General features: G+C 39.6%; 1 protein-coding gene across 2 annotated transcripts in view; it reads left to right on the forward strand.

Moving 5' to 3' along the window:
* The first annotated feature begins 13,383 nt into the window (after nucleotides 1–13,383).
* glceb (glucuronic acid epimerase b) overlaps nucleotides 13,384–16,182 on the forward strand; it is a 46,612-nt gene continuing 43,813 nt past the window's right edge. For both annotated transcript variants that reach the window (XM_028401407.1, XM_028401406.1), the window contains exon 1: nucleotides 13,384–13,557. The gene's annotated coding sequence lies outside the window, so the exon portion shown is untranslated. The remainder of the gene's footprint in view (nucleotides 13,558–16,182) is intronic.

Below are 16,182 nucleotides of genomic sequence, written 5' to 3' on the forward strand. Positions count from 1 at the left end.
TTGTCGTCACCGCCGACCAATGGCAGCAGCGGAATAAAGAGGGAACGGATTTACAGACGCAGCAGCCAATGGAGCCGCACTGAAAGCCTGGGTGGGGTTTTGTTGTCGAAGTTTGGTTGTTTGTTAACTTAAGTTTACATGAAAATAGTCATACTTTAATGTTTCTACACTGAACACATGCAGAAGTGTCAACACTGAATCACCACACACACACACACTAACACACACTAACACACTCCTTGTTCTGTTGTTCTGATGCACTAAAAATAAACATTTTATATTTTAGATAAAAAATAAATAGTCAGTAAGACAAACATGATCTAATCTGATAAATACTGTAGAAGAAAATACAAAATGTACATTTTTGTGGTAAAATCATTGAAATCACTGAAATTATAATTATAGAAGAATAAATAAGAATAATTAAAAAAAAATAATGATTAAAAAAATATGCAAGGACTAAAAATAAAGGCTAACAGAAATGAAATATGTCATAATAAAAACAGGATTAAACATGTAATGCCTTACCTAACACAGCATGTGTTAAAACAATGTGAAAAATACATATGAGATTAAAATTGAAATTAATTCCTGCAGGGAAATTAGATTGTTATAGCACCAGTATACAAGAAAAACTGAACACATTATATACACACACACGTACATAATACACAGCTATATGTAACAGAAAGTGTGGATTACAAATATTGATTTGTTCTAGGTTGTAATAATGGGGAAGCTACCAAGGTAAAGTATCTAAATATTAATTTATTCAATATTAAAATAATTGTAAAAATGATCACCAGTCAGTCAGAGAGGCTGCAGTATATTCATGATATTAATGAAACTGGTGCAGTCATCAGTCAGACTCCTCACCAGATAAACTGTGTTCCTTCTCTGCTGGTTGCTGTACACAGATTCTCCACAAGGGGGAAGCAAATCTACAAGTCAGTGACCCTCAATAAGTGCTAATGCTGCCTTTTCAGGAGGTGTCTTATGACACAGTGTGGTCAACTGAATGCTTCATTGAAGCTGCAGAGTTTGCATAACTGCACAGCTAATGTGAACAGAATAGTATGAAATATGCTGTAAGTGGAGCTTTTGTGTGCTAAATAGAAAAGACACTGGTTACTGAGAGGGAGGAATGTCTCTCACTATCACTGTCTCATGTGTCTCTTCATGATAAGAAAAATGAAACTGACTGCCAACAGCAACATTATTGTATTCCTGCACTGGCCCACATCACTACCACCACCATACTACATATGAGTTTTTTATGTGTTACTGATTTGACATAAATGCAAAATAAAGCATAAATATGTCCAAAAAGAGAAGCAACAAACACATAAATGCAAGTAAAATGACCCCCAAACACAAGCCAATATGTCAAAATGATACATGATAGCCCCACAAAAAGACACTAAATGATTAAAAAGAGGTATAAAAGACTTGAATAAAACATAAAATGACCACAAAAAATGTAAGGGTGACCACAAAGACGCTGTACTTGTTGGAGGTCCTTGAAGACAAAGATCAACTTATTACAAAGATGCATTAATTGACCCTAGATAGGACTTAACAATCCATTAACATATGAATAAAAATGTCTCCCAATAGACACAAAATGTGAAATGTGTGGTGTGGGTGGAAATGTTGGGATCTTTTCTAAATTCATGTCAAGCAGAGTAATGTTAGAATGCTGCCACTAGGGGGTGACTCCATTCTGTTGTGCAGACATTCAGACAGCATTGAAATCATAGATTTAATAAAGCTCATGTGGTTTAATGGGACACACCTGTCTGTAATGTTCATCCAGCAGAAGTCTAATCTGAAACAATGGCCTTTATTTGTCTTTAACATGTTTTCATACCTTCAAATATTTACAAAAGGCACATTTTCATTTATTATAATGTCCTTTGGAGGTAATTATTTCAACAATCTGGCCACTTACTATACTCAACAGTATTATATTTAGTAAAACAGTTTTTTTGAAATAACAAATGTTAGTTTTACATCAGATATAAATCAATAGGTTGTGATGTAACATCCTGCATACGTCGGTACTGAAGGCTTGATGAAGATGCTTGTGAAAATGTTCATGTGCCACAAGAGGGCGATATTTGCTAGGAACAAATATTCAACTGTACCGATTCAGCTGACAGTTAATATAGAAAATTAATATATAGAAAATTAATTTAGGTGTAATGTAGGTGTTCATTCTTCTGTACAAACCGAAAGCTGTCAACTGTCATTTATCATTGTCACTAAAAGTTATGCTATACTGAAGAATCAGCAACCATTTCCCAATATTCAAACTTACTTTGTGACAGTATTTACTGTAACAACACATCCATTCAAAACTTCTTCTCATACATATTTCAAGTGTTGCTGCTGTTTAATAAAATTGCTGAAATCTTTATTTTTGTGTAAATTTTTTTATACAACATCTCTGGTGCCACCTGGTGGCAAAACTGAAATCAGCTGCTGTCAGGTTACTCTGATTAAAGTGAAGAAGAACTTTCATCCCATGATCAATACACATTAACATGGAAGACGTGCTGCACACATACAAACAAAAAGATTGTCTGATTCTGATAGTAGGCTTCCTCCAAACAGCCCACCCAGCCCAGATCTGTCAATTGTGCCAAAATCTAGGGAATGACACAAGCAGTGGCTGGGACTCGATTGAGGTCAGAGGCTTCTTGGAGCCCGCTCCTTGTTGGTTAACCAACACACACATTGACTTTGACATTGCCCTGGTGATTGCTGCTTGAATTTTAACTTTATTGATTAATCTCTTCCAAACATATCACAGCGAAAAGTAATAGGAATAAATAAAAAACAAAATAGGAATAAAAGAGGAACGTGTCTAAAAACAAACTTATTCCAATAACAGTGTTTTCTTGCTGGCTGAAATCTAATTGGATAAAGCATTTTTTTTGTCTCATTGAGCAGAAAACAATCATTCTGAGTCAAGCTGTAAAAAGCTTGGAGCTCACTGGTTAGTGCCTGTTGACCTGTCTAATATGTGTGAGCCCTCCAGCTGAGGGTGCTGAAGTGTGTAAAGTGATCTGAGTGAGGCGAGTAATGCCATCGATGTTGCTTGATGTAGTGTTTGGTGTTCATTCTTTCATTTTAAGAGCATCAACAGTTGACTTGCAGGGAAGCGTGAGCCCTGATGAGTACATGTGGGAGCCTTAAACCTTATAAAGAACATCCCAGGACTCACTTTTTTAAAATCTATTAAAGAATTAGCTCCTTGTACCTGCTGCAGAATTAAACTGCTCTGTGTGGGGGAATGGGGGGGGGGGGGTCTGTAACAAAATGAGCACTCAAGACCGACAGCGTCAGTAAGCATTCATTATTCATGTTAATTGATCCTGGCAGTTTGGAGACAGTACCTTGTAATGCAACACTTGTGCAGGACAGGAAGAAGACAAACACACACAAACCTCCTCCAGCAGGAATACAGTCTGCTTCCTGCTCATGTGACTTCTTCTTCTTCTCACTTCATCCTGGAACTGTGATTAAACGTGTGACACGGCCTTTATTCTTAAGTGTTATCTGTATTGTTAGCGTCTATATCTTTAGCCAGAAAATGCTGATTGTTCCTGTGAGAAACGTCAAGTGTTTATTATCTTAAACTGTGAAATTAAATTAGAGTCCGTGTATTTTCCTGCAATCATTCATTTAATCACACGCTGCTAAGCCGACAGGAGGACAGACGAGATGCACAAGCTCATTTGGTGGAAGTGTAACAGTGGGAAAAAAGGTCACATGCATCTCGATGTAGATGGCAATGCACTCAACATCGTGCCGCAATTAAAATTTAATGAGGCCTCTCCATTCTGCTCAAGTAGAGCAGTCAGATGTTACCGTGCAGACTCCTCAGCCTCTCCCTCTTGTGCTCAAAGCTTCCCATCACCCACCGCCGAGGAGCAGGCAATTTAAAAAACACATCCGGTATAAAAGCAACATCCAGGCACAGACAGATGGGGCGATGTTTCTTTAAATGATCCATTTGAGATCCTATAGTTCCCTCTTATGAGATTTTAGCAATATTTTAAACACATAGAACACACACACACACACTCACACCAAACATCCCTGCCTGAGCCTAATCGTATTTCAACATGGTGGATGATAATTACATATTTGTCATGTGCTAATCTGTGGCAGTGTTCCCATGTTAATTATAAGGTGGAAGAGTGTTCGACACAGATCTGATCATCTGTACAGCACACAGGAATGAAGCTAAAAGGCTTCACTGCAGCGTTTCAGGTGGGGTTTTTTTTCGCTGGCCGCTATGTCTCCACACATGTTGTTCACAAAGATGATTGGGAGGGATAGCAGTGAAACTGTCTACCAATATTCATGGTGCCCAGAGGATGGATTATACTTTCTCCTGTCAGTTGGTCAGTCAGGATGTCAGCATGTTATTTGGACTTCTCATCCAAATAACATGATAATAGTTTACTGACAGTTCCAACTCAACTGTAGTTTCTGGGTGAGAAGACATATGGACATATTTGAACAAACTGGTCTACATACAGGCTCCTTCATGCTCTGATGATGGACTTCATTTCATTTCATTGCTTCATCATCATAACATTATAACTCTGTCAGAAATATTGACCTAATCACTCCTGTTGCATGGTCGCCATTTTCAGTGACCATCTTGATGAGTCCCTGCCTCCAGGAACATGTAGACATGTGGTGACTTCACATCTTTTCCAGCTTCCCGGTCTAAATATCAGCCTCGTGTTACATTTTCCTGGTGCGGACAGGCTGGTTGGATCACTACTTGTTGACTCCACTGTTGTTTTTTAGACATGGCAATTGACTTAGACACTAAAAACTTCTCCCCCATTTTCCTGGCTACCATGGTGACGACTTTCAACTTGGCCAGAACATTTTACACATGCACATATTTACACATCTGTAAAGCTGTCACAAAGTCTACAAATGAAGTCATCTCATGAGGTGAATAATGTGAATTATCACAATGACCTGAGTGATCTGCAAAATAAATCTTGGCTGCAGCCAGTCTGCTTATCCTTGTGTTTCTTTTTTTAAATGTGTTGCACACTCTTGCACAGCAGCGGGCTCAGTGACATGACTGACATTGACGATGGCAACCACTTGTTCCACTCAGGCAGATGCATCATGTCCTCGGCCTCCTGAGAAAAAAACATCCAGTTGAGCTGCTCTTAAAAAAACCCTGCATCAAGAAAGAGGGATGGTGTGGAGATAAAGCACTTACATCGTCTCTGCTATTCAGAACTTTAAAAAAATTTGCATAAATTCTCACTGTGCTAATGTTTTTAAAGTTTGGTCCTCATTTGCATAATTTCCATTATCCCATAAAGAAGTGGTCCCAGCTAAACCCGCTCTGCTTTTTTACTCTTTAGTTCCTGCTCTTCTGTTGATGAGAAGAAATTGTTCTCTTGGCTGGTTTTATGAGAAAAACAGTTTATTAACAAGCTGTTTTACATCTCTGTGGTGATAATTTAGCTTTAAAAACTGTATTTGACTCTTCAAACTCTTCAGACCTACTCCTTATCCCCAGTAAACGCACTACAGAAACAATCTGTTTCACTGTTAGCTGCCTAACTAAAATGTGCTCTGTATTCCCTCCTGAGTCTGCACATCTGTAACAATGACACACACAGAGCTGTGACTCTCCTGTGTCACTCTGCCTGTCTCTTCACACCTGTAGGAGGTAAAGAAACAGGCAGGTGTTATTAGAGAAATATGTGAAATGACAGTTTTCTCCCTGGTGGAAAACTGTGCAGCGAAAGAATGCAAACTAATGTGTCTGTCCAGATTTACTGTAAACAGTATAAAGTATGTAGAGTAACTATGAACAAATGAAAACCTATGATCCATTTTTTGACTGTGTGTCCAGTCTCCTCATAGTTTTATGTGTCCATCTCTCTCTCTCTTCATCCTCTCTATCCTGTCTCCCTCTTCTTCTCCTCTCTCTCTCTCTCTCTCCTTCATCCTCTCTGTCCTGTCTCCCTCTTCTTCTCCTCTCTGTCCTGTCTCCCTCTTCTCCTCTCTCTCTCTCTCTCTCTCCTTCATCCTCTCTGTCCTGTCTCCCTCTTCTTCTCCTCTCTGTCCTGTCTCCCTCTTCTCCTCTCTCTCTCTCTCTCTCCTTCATCCTCTCTGTCCTGTCTCCCTCTTCTTCTCCTCTCTGTCCTGTCTCCCTCTTCTCCTCTCTCTCTCTCTCTCTCCTTCATCCTCTCTATCCTGTCTCCCTCTTCTTCTCCTCTCTCTCTCTCTCTCTCCTTCATCCTCTCTGTCCTGTCTCCCTCTTCTTCTCCTCCTTCACCCAGCTGACTGTCAGCAGGATGGTTCTTCTTGTAAGCCGGGTCCTGCTCAAGGCTTCTTCCTGTTAAAAGGGAGTTTCTCTTACCACTGTCTGCTTGCTCGGGGCTTCAGGCTCTGGGTTTCTGTAAAGGACCTAGAGACAATTTTGATTGTAAAAGGTGCTACATAAATAAAATTGAATTAAAAAAAAGACTCATGAAACTCTCCAAAACTCTCACCTGGAGGATTTAAGCTGTAGTCAGTTAACATTTTGTATAAAGCTTGCACCCTCTTGTGGTTGTAGGGCAGGACTAATGATGCAGAAGCCTGTTACAGGTGCAACAACTTTGTGGCTAGGTTGGGAGAAGGTGTTTAACTAACACAGTGGTTTTAATGCCTACACACCTTACTGCTGTTCGGGGATCCAGTCTTCCAGAGTGAAAGTCTAAAGCAATGTTTGCTGACCTTTACATTAACTGGACCATGTTACTTTGGAAGCTGGTGAATATCCAACCACTGTGACAGTTCAGTTGGTGCTTTTCCACCCGCTCACAGGTACTCAAAGCACAAAGTGTTTCACTTTCACCCATTCACGCACACCAACACACACGTTCACATATACCGGTGGTGCTACTTTGGCATGCAGCCGCTGTGACCTGTGAGCCATGTGATTAAAAGAACCTCTCCTCTGCACCGCCTATCTGTCGGATGTGCAGCTAATGTCCGGTATACTCCAGTGCTGGAGTGAGATGGCACAAGGTGAACAGAGTGGTCAGACTCCTTTGAAGGCAAGTTGTTTTTTTTGCTGACTAGATTAGCTCTTAGACAATCATGACAGGTTTCCTTTAGCTGAAGCTGTGGATGTTATGCACCCTCTGAAAAGTGCACAGACTCAGATTTGTCAAAGTGTGCTTTAGCTCAGTGATGGATTACAAGTGAAAAAGCTGAGCTTTCATTTGGCTGTCAGAAGGAGCTGCCAGCTTCAGCACTTCTATAACCTTTTTAAAATGAGCAGCTTTATGGTAATTGCCAAAAATGTTTTATAGTCATAAATAACAAAAGTGATCAGTTACAGTTTGTGTTTAGTCAGGTGATCATGTTCATATTAGCTGTTTATTGATTATTAATGATTAGAGTTCATTCCGATGTTGGAATTCTTTTGTCTAATCTTTGAATCTGCATTGCAGTTTGCTGCAGTCTCAGACAAACAGCAAGAGAGTTTGTTTGCATTCATTTAAAGTGAGAGCAGAGTCAGAGTGGGAGTGGATTTACATAAGAATGTGAAAAAGTTTCTCCATTTTTTTCACCTTGCTAACAGGACTTTCTTCAGGGGATAAAGATGTTTAAGAATCTTTCTAAAAATCTGTCTTCTCTCTTCCTGTCTTACAGCGATGTTCTGCTTAAAGCAAATTAAATAACACTGGGAGTCGTAGTACATGAATCTTTTATGACCCTGAGACAGCAGATAAAGTGAAAGACAAAAGAAGATCTCTGCTCCTGGTGCACTCCAGACACTGAGATCAATCAAAAGTCAGACAGACTCATCTGTGTATGGGAGCGACTGACAGGAGAGAACATCGAGTGCTGCTGTTTCATGCAGGTGGCGACATATTAAATGTATCGCTTCAGCACAGTCTGACAAGTTTGTGCAAATGAAGAAATGATTCATACAGAACAGAAATAAGTCAGATATAACTCCCATTACCTTGCCTTTGCCCATTTTTTGGATTAGCCAAAAGTACAGCTAATCGTCACCAGGAAAGCGTAACATGAGGTTGATGTTCAGTCCTTTCTTCTCTGGCTGCATCGTTACATCTTAATGGGGGTAGGGACTCGAAGGACAGCAGCTGAAAAAAATGTCTGTGTGGGACCTTAGAATAATAATAAAATGTTATGATTTCTGTGTTTAGGGATGTTCTTGTCAAGGTTTGAGCCAGGGCTTTTATTTTGTAGTTCTGATGGCTTTTGCATTAGTTTTATTTTGTAGTCACTGCTTCCCCTCTCGTTTGAGGTGTCTTGACTTCCCCTTCTTCATGTGCGCCCTCCTCCTCCCGTTGATCACCTGCTCCGCCCTAATGTGGTCCCACCTGTGTCTCATTGTCTTCCCTGCTCACTGTGTAGTTTGAGTCTTCCCCTCACACTGACTGTCGTCCCCTTGAGTATTTTGCTTCGTGGTTTTTGCTCTTCAGTGTTTTGACCCTGCTAGTTTTTGGACTACTGTTTTTGCCTTTGTCTCTTGTACCTTTGCTTCGGTCTCTGATTGCCTGTGTAATGAACCTTGGACTGTATTAAAGGACCTTGTTTTTGCCTACCGTCACTGACTGTTCTCCTGTGTTTGTGTCCGATTCTTTCAGTGTTTTCAACGTCTAACCTTAGCCAGTAGTTTTTATACCAATTCCAGCCGCAGTTAAAAATTAAACTTAACACCAGGTGAAAATAAAACAGCTCACAGTGTCAGGGGTCCATCACATTGCACACACCAACTTCCTTATTCAATTACGTCATGGACGCAATACCGTCCATGATGGCCTTGTGTAAATTCACTGTCATGCATCATTCAAAAGCACTGCTGCTTTTACAGCTCTGATCAGCACAGTTCAGAGTGCACTCTGTCACACACTAACGAACTCTGTAAGTTTTTTAACTTGCTGTTGATGTATTTGTTTCAGTGCATCACTTATGAATATAAAACCCAACAGCTTGCAGGCATTTTAAATTCTAACGCTAACTGCATGCAGGCCCGTATCAGATATGTCCCACAGTGCCTTGAAGGAAAATTAGCATTTGATTATTTCCCTTTGCTCCCCTTCTTCTTCCATTAGCAGCACAACTTCACCAATCTCAAGGACTAAGCATGTAAATTAGCTATCTAACTAACAAACTGTTATAAATCTAAGCTGTCTCTGCGGGTTTTTGTGGATTTTACGAGGCAGCCAAACCACTCTTCATTAGTACAAATTGTAATACACTCAGCTTAGTCGAGTGCAAAATAAAGGGCGCCACAACAAAAGTAAAATGCATGGACACAAATCACAGGGTGACACCGTACAGCTTTAGAAATGGAATTATCCAGTCAGATTGATGTAGCTGGGTGAAAAAAAGTTTATCTTCACACTCAGACCTCCTCTTCATCCTCTATCTCTGTCCACACAGCTCCTTCAGTCATTTTATTTCTTTCTCTTGAGCCTGAGGTTGATGTCACATACGGAGAGCACTGCTTTAAAGAGATGCTCCTTTCCTCCTTTTCCAAAAGGTAAAATAGAGGAACAGGCCCGGAATACAAATAGCCACAGATCAAATGAATGGGAGGGATTTTGGGTGCCTTATCTCAGTCAGTCAGTTCAGTGGAAGAGCCAGAGAGGCCTTAGAGATCCTCCCAGCTAGCCCTCTGGCAGCAGGGCAGACAGGTGCATCTTATACATGCCACTTTTTTTTTTTTTTGGTCATCTCTTTAAACACAGTCTGTTTCTCTACTGATGCTTCTGCATTCCATCCACAGAACAGTTTAATGCTTCAGTTTGTGCAGCAGAAAAAGGGAATTTGATTTTTCAAGACAGCGCATTAAGCCTGCTAATCCCTATTTTATGCAGCTGTTGCTGAGAAATGATTTCTGACAGGTATTAAAAAGTGGGACTGGTGTTTGAAGTTATTTTTTCAAACAGCAATGTGAGGTTAGACTTTCAGAGTTTGAGCCACAAAAAAAAAATATTTAACTGAGATGTGATTAATCAGCCTCTGAATAAAAAAGACGACCTTGTTAATTTCCATAAAATTTCAGTTTTTCTCAGCCTGTGGGGTTTGATGGAGACGGCTGGTGCTGCTCGTCAACCCGGAAATGTGATTAAGCTCTGAAATATTCTGTCTGTTGAAGGAGTCTTCACTAAAAGGGACTCACGTATCCCAACTTCCCTATTTTGCATTGAAATGAAAAAAGAAAATTATCTTCTTTGAATTGCCTCTATTTAATCCCAGATTCAACTTATTGGGTCTGTGCAGTACATCTTTTCTGTGAAAGTGCAAACTATTACTATGATTTTAAAAGGTAATAATGTCGTTATTTGCCCCGATCAGTTCATTAATCATGGTCAATGCACAATACAATACCATGAGTGCACAATTACATTATCCAGGTATTTTAAATATAGTTATATCCCCTTTGAAAAATGAGTTTATTTTATTTGGGAACATTATATCTCCATTAAAAATACTATTTTAGCAGCTTTTGTTCCTTGTCTGGTAACTCCATCACTAATATAAAGTTCGAGGTAAGCTGTAAATAGTCATTCACACAGGAATTAATATCAGCAGGGGTATCTTTGTTTTGGATAAAGAGAAAATGGCAAGAAATGTTGGTCTTAAGTAGATTTATGCCTGTAGAGTTGCATAAACACTTCAGTAAACATAATATTATCTCAATCTATTTGACTAATGATGATTGTCACAGTTCCAGGTTCATATTTGACTTTAGGGGAAAAAACAAAACATCATCAGCCCCCTGTGAGTCTTTGAGCTACATACACACATCATGCTAACATTAAGAACTTACAGTCAAGCTACAAACATGCTGACACATGAGCACTGCAATTGGCTGAATCTCATAGTCTAAAAAATTATGCTCACTGAGAACATCACAGAATTCAAAGGAAAAGTCAGGTGATCACAAAAATCAGTAGAGCTAGTCCTCTGGTGATGAACAACTGGGGCAATGTATCTAATATTTTTGAGCCAATTACACCCTTGGACCCAAGTGACAGACTAAGGCCCCGTTCACACTGGAGAAAGTCATTCCAGAGTAGGATTGAGCCCAGACAGCCTTTAAGCTGGATGCGTTCAGACCTATATTCAAATCTGGCTAGCACACAGTTGTGTCCGCACTCAATCCGGCTTCATCCAGCGTGTTTGCTGTTCTCCAAACCACTAGGTGGCGCCTCGTAATATGGCTAATAATGTGGCTAGCCGGATTCACTAGCCACATTTGCGTTCACACCTGAGCCACATTTGAGCCAATCCTGCTAGATCCACCTCTCGAGGGTGGATCTAGCCGGCTTGAAATCAAACTGGATTCAGAAAAAAACACATCTGGATTGATCTAAGCCACATTTTTTTCCCCAGTGTGAACAGGGCCAAAGTGACTTAGTAGAACAGATAATCATGGGAATTTATTAATGTTAAAAAAGGAATTAGACCAATCAGTCTTCCATTAGGACATTAGCAGCCAGTGTGTGACAGGATTGCTGCCAGTTATGGGATATGTGGCACTCACAGGGGCAGTAAGAGAGCACTTGGCTGTTTTTTTAAAATTGCAGAGATGTTACAGTCTTGCATCATGCATGTGTTGTACCCTGGGTTCCTTTTGCCTGTGATGATATCATCTTCCTTTATTCTTCCTCATGGTGTATAATATCATGCTTGGCATCAACTCCTGTTGAGAAAATCAGAATCAGAATTCATTTATTTATCCCCGAGGGGGAAAGTCTTTTGTGTTACAGACAAGAAGGGAGCGATGGCATAGGGTGGTTTCTCATTTATTCAAGTCTTTTTTGAAATATGGTGGCATTAGAGCTAAGAGTAAAGCTTAAAATTACACTTTATGTAACCCATTTGAGCATTTCAACAGTGTTTCCTCATTCTAGTGTGCATGCATTTAGTTCCTATGTTGTGTTTTGTGTGAGTGGGATACATGGAATAGAAAGCCAATGACAAAGTATAACAAAGAAAAAATATTTTCATACGCATAGGTAGAATTACAACAAGCTAAATTCCAGGGGATATTCAACTCCACTTTCCAGTGTTCTCACACACAGTGCCAGGAACAAGTGTTCAGGAAGATACACAAAGACGTGCTGCTGAAACAAAGACAACGACGCCAAACAAAGAGAAGCAACAATAAAAGACTGTAGGAGGAGAAAACAAGATGCTGTCAGGAAACCCACACAAACATGGAGAACAGAGGAACCCCACACAGAAACTCAGCAAAGGGAGGGTAATGAGAGGATGGACAATCATACTGAGACAGGAATTAGATCAGGGAGGGCAGGGAGAGAGAGCTGAAAACCAGGGCCAGTGGTAAATAAACAAAGGAATGTTTCTGCCATGGGTATTGTCTTTCATTTCAATCTTGATTGTATGAATATAGTTAGCAAGAAATTACAAGAAAATACAATCAAATTCTCATTTAGAAATTAAAAAATATTTTTTTATCTATGTTGGATACCCTCTAATTACAGATTTGTTTTAAAGCACCAGTTAATCCTACCTGAGGCTGTACTGTATTAAGCATGCCACCTGAGGCAACATTAAGTGTTTTTGCTCTAACAACATGCATTAGATAACCTGCTTCATCAGGATTAATCACAGAACTCAGTAAATACACAGTAACAGGCATTCTAGATTTGTATTTTCCATCTGTCTGTCCATCTGTTTATCTACATGTTCTAAAGGAAACATTATGTTGCTGTACAACTAACTTTTATCTTATTTTTCTTTATTTTATAAAGCGCACAAACACCAAATAACTGGCTGCAATTGGTCATTTTATTTTAATTTATTTTATTTTAACAAGCACAAAATAACCAAATAACTGGCTGCAGTTGGTCGTTTTATTTTATTTTATTTTATTTTATTTCAACAAGCACAAAATAACCAAAGAACTGGCTGCAGTTGGTCGTTTTATTTAATTTAATTTTAACAAGCACAAAATAACTGGCTGCAGTTGGCCGTTGTATTTTATTTTGTTTTATTTTATTTTATATCAACAAGCACAAAATAACCAAATAACTGGCTGCAGTTAGTCGTTTTATTTTATTTTATTTTATTTTATTTTATTTTATTTTATTTTATTTTAACAAGCACAAAATAACTGGCTGCAGTTGGTCGTTGTATTTTATTTTATTTTATTTTATTTTATTTTATTTTATTTTATTTTATTTTATTTTATTTTATTTTATCAAGCACAAACATAAACAAACGCCTGGCTCCACTCGGCTCATTTGATTGGTTCACAGAGATTTCCGTGTTCTCGTATTATCTCGCGATATTGAAGAGTCTTCCCAGTGAGGAGCAGACGCTGGACTGTGTTCAGTCGCTGTTGTGGCTGGGAGGCAGCACAGTCAGGCTGTCTTTGGTTGACCGTGATTCAGAGGTATAACCGGAGTCTTTTCGAACTGTCCGATTCACAGAAAACAACAACAACTGCTGGCGTCTGTGAACAAACCCCGGTCCTGCACGGCACCTTTAGTTCTGCAGGTAAGGTTGCTACCGTTATTGGCTCCTTGTGTCCAGACACTCATTATGCTGTGCTAGCTGATATTTTCACAGTTGAGTTTCACATCATCAAAGCAACAATTAAGTCGCGCTCGTCTTCTTGTGCCACATCATAAGTTACACTCGTGGAACAATTTACCGATAGCTCTGTTTTTTAAAAGGTTTTCGGCTTGTTGTGTTAACGGAACCAGAGAGGACGAAAGCAGGAACTTCTGCTGTCGACTCAGTCTCAGGAATGCATATGTTAGCTTGTATGCTAACGATACATCTGCTTAGTATAAAGTAGCTTGGATGAGCTAGCTGGCTAGGTCGCCTGCCAGCTCAACACAACAATATCGGTTTTACAATACTGTCCTGTTTTAGAGGCGGTGATGAGGTGGCGAGGTAGCCATGACAGGCGTTTTTTGTGAATGAAACTGACAAACTTAACTTGTGTCACCCGGATAGTTAGCGTCCAGGCATCTGTAGGTAAAGAACTGTTTTGAACCCGCAAGCAACAGAAGAGCTGCTTTGAGCGCTGGTACTTGTCAGTAACTACAGAATAGTGTCTGTTTCTGATGTGCAGCAACTTCTCCATCTTCAAAGGTTTGTGTACCCCACCCACAAGCGCCACGCATGTCTGCAGCTCTGCTGTTATTTTAGACAGAACTTTAGTGGTGAATACTGGAGAGCACAGATTGGACTGTCTGCCCATACCATCCCTCACAGACTAATCTCTGTCTCCTTTGGTAGCTGCACAGCTGTTAACAGTGTGCATTGTCTAAGGATTTCCTTAGCTGGCTTTAGGCTATTTAAGGACGTGTGTTTATTCACCTAAATGTCCATCAAAGAAGATGTATAAAAAGCATTGATAAGAACTCATCGGTGTTATCAGTTTATATGAGATATACAGGTCATAGATCTGTAATAACTATTTTTTAAGGATTTTGATAACAATAAAAACTTGTCGATGTTGCGTTCGTATTATTTTGAGACACTACTAGTTGGTTTGTGAGTCAGTGTAGCGTCTAGTCTAAGGAAGAAGAAGTAGTGCCTCCCAGACGGAGAGTGTTTTCTAATACTCTTATAAGGCTTGTATGCCAGCTGAAGTGTTTTCATCATCTCAGTGCTAGTTTGTAGATACTTCTCATTGTTGGTAGGGATGCGACATATTATTGGCAGGTTGTCGCTGCTGGCAGATATTGCTTTAAAATGAAATGTCGGTATTGGCTGAGAAGATTATCATTATCGGCAGATAGGTAGACAGTGAGTAATGATCACTTTGTCTCTGGTGTACACATCAAAAATGACAGCATTGCATTGGCAAACGTACAGTTTGGAGGTTTTAAAGTGTCCGAAGATTATAGGACCGTTGTTATTTGCAATGATGGATCAGTAGTGGGTGTGTGAGGAGTGCTACAAATTTAAATATTGGTCTCAAGATGTTAAATCCTCCACGCGAAAGGCTTCATAAACAAATCATTTAGGAACAATACGCAGTATACCAGCACTGGCAGTTGGATAAAGAGCTTGGAATATATTGGCAAAAATTCAATATCGCGCATCCCTAATCATTAGTGGAGTAGTGAATGGTCTCTGAAGTTAATGTTTCTGCTGTGTATGATGATAAAAATTTGTTAGCTTTGTGTTTACACAGCACCTCATTATGAACGTAGCTTTAGTATCTCATGGCTGTGAAACAGAAAGAATAGCCGAAGTTGCTTTGGTGAAACATTCTGCATGTTTTTGCAAAATTTTAAACACAAATCCTTTACGTGCCTCCTGAAATATGATGTGAAATGCAACAGAATGGTAGTGTAAGCAGCTGAAAATACGTTATGAGGACAAAATAGTTGGAGAAACCACTGAAAGCTCTGTATAAAGACTCACAAAGCAAGAAGAAAATGGAGAAACAGCAGGAGTGTGAATAGAAACAGTGGATTGGTTTGAAGTATATGGTAATAAGTGTCTAGTGTCAGTGTCCAGCGGTGAGAGTTGTACAAGAAAAAGGAAAAGGAGACACAACCGAGTGATAGACAGTTTGGCTTAGATGCTGGAAAAAAAACAGCATCATTATACTTTTGAATTTGTTTTTCAAATGGTTTGAACATTTGGCGCCCTTCACTTGCAAATGTGTTTTGTTCTCTAAGATGTATGACCTTCCCTGTGATTCTGATCACTTCAGCTCAGCGTAATGTGCTGCTGGTACAAAGACGCTGCAAGACCTCTGCAATAGCATTGTAGGCATGCTCGAACACTGAGCAGATCCTTTAAGTCCCGTATGTTGTGAGGTGTAGCCACTGTGGATCAGACATGTTCCAGCACATCTCCCAACATCCTGTGTCTGGTTCACGGCTCTACTACCTGTTGGCAACTCTGATCTAAGCAGGGTAATGCTGATTGTCACTTCACCCCTCTACACCTCGATGACTGATGACTGTGTTCCTATTCTGGCAGTGTTGTTATGAGATAGTCAACAATATTCTGTGAGTGGTCATGTTGAAGCTAATCAGTGCAGGTTCTTCTGAAGCTTCTTTGAAATGAAAAATAATTTGATATTTTCAGATCCTTGACTCTTAATGAGGGATGAGAATCTTGATGACATTTTAAGCATTTCAAACTAGGTAA

The sequence above is a fragment of the Parambassis ranga genome, chromosome 3 (assembly GCF_900634625.1).
Source record: "Parambassis ranga chromosome 3, fParRan2.1, whole genome shotgun sequence".
Lineage (NCBI taxonomy): Eukaryota > Metazoa > Chordata > Actinopteri > Ambassidae > Parambassis > Parambassis ranga.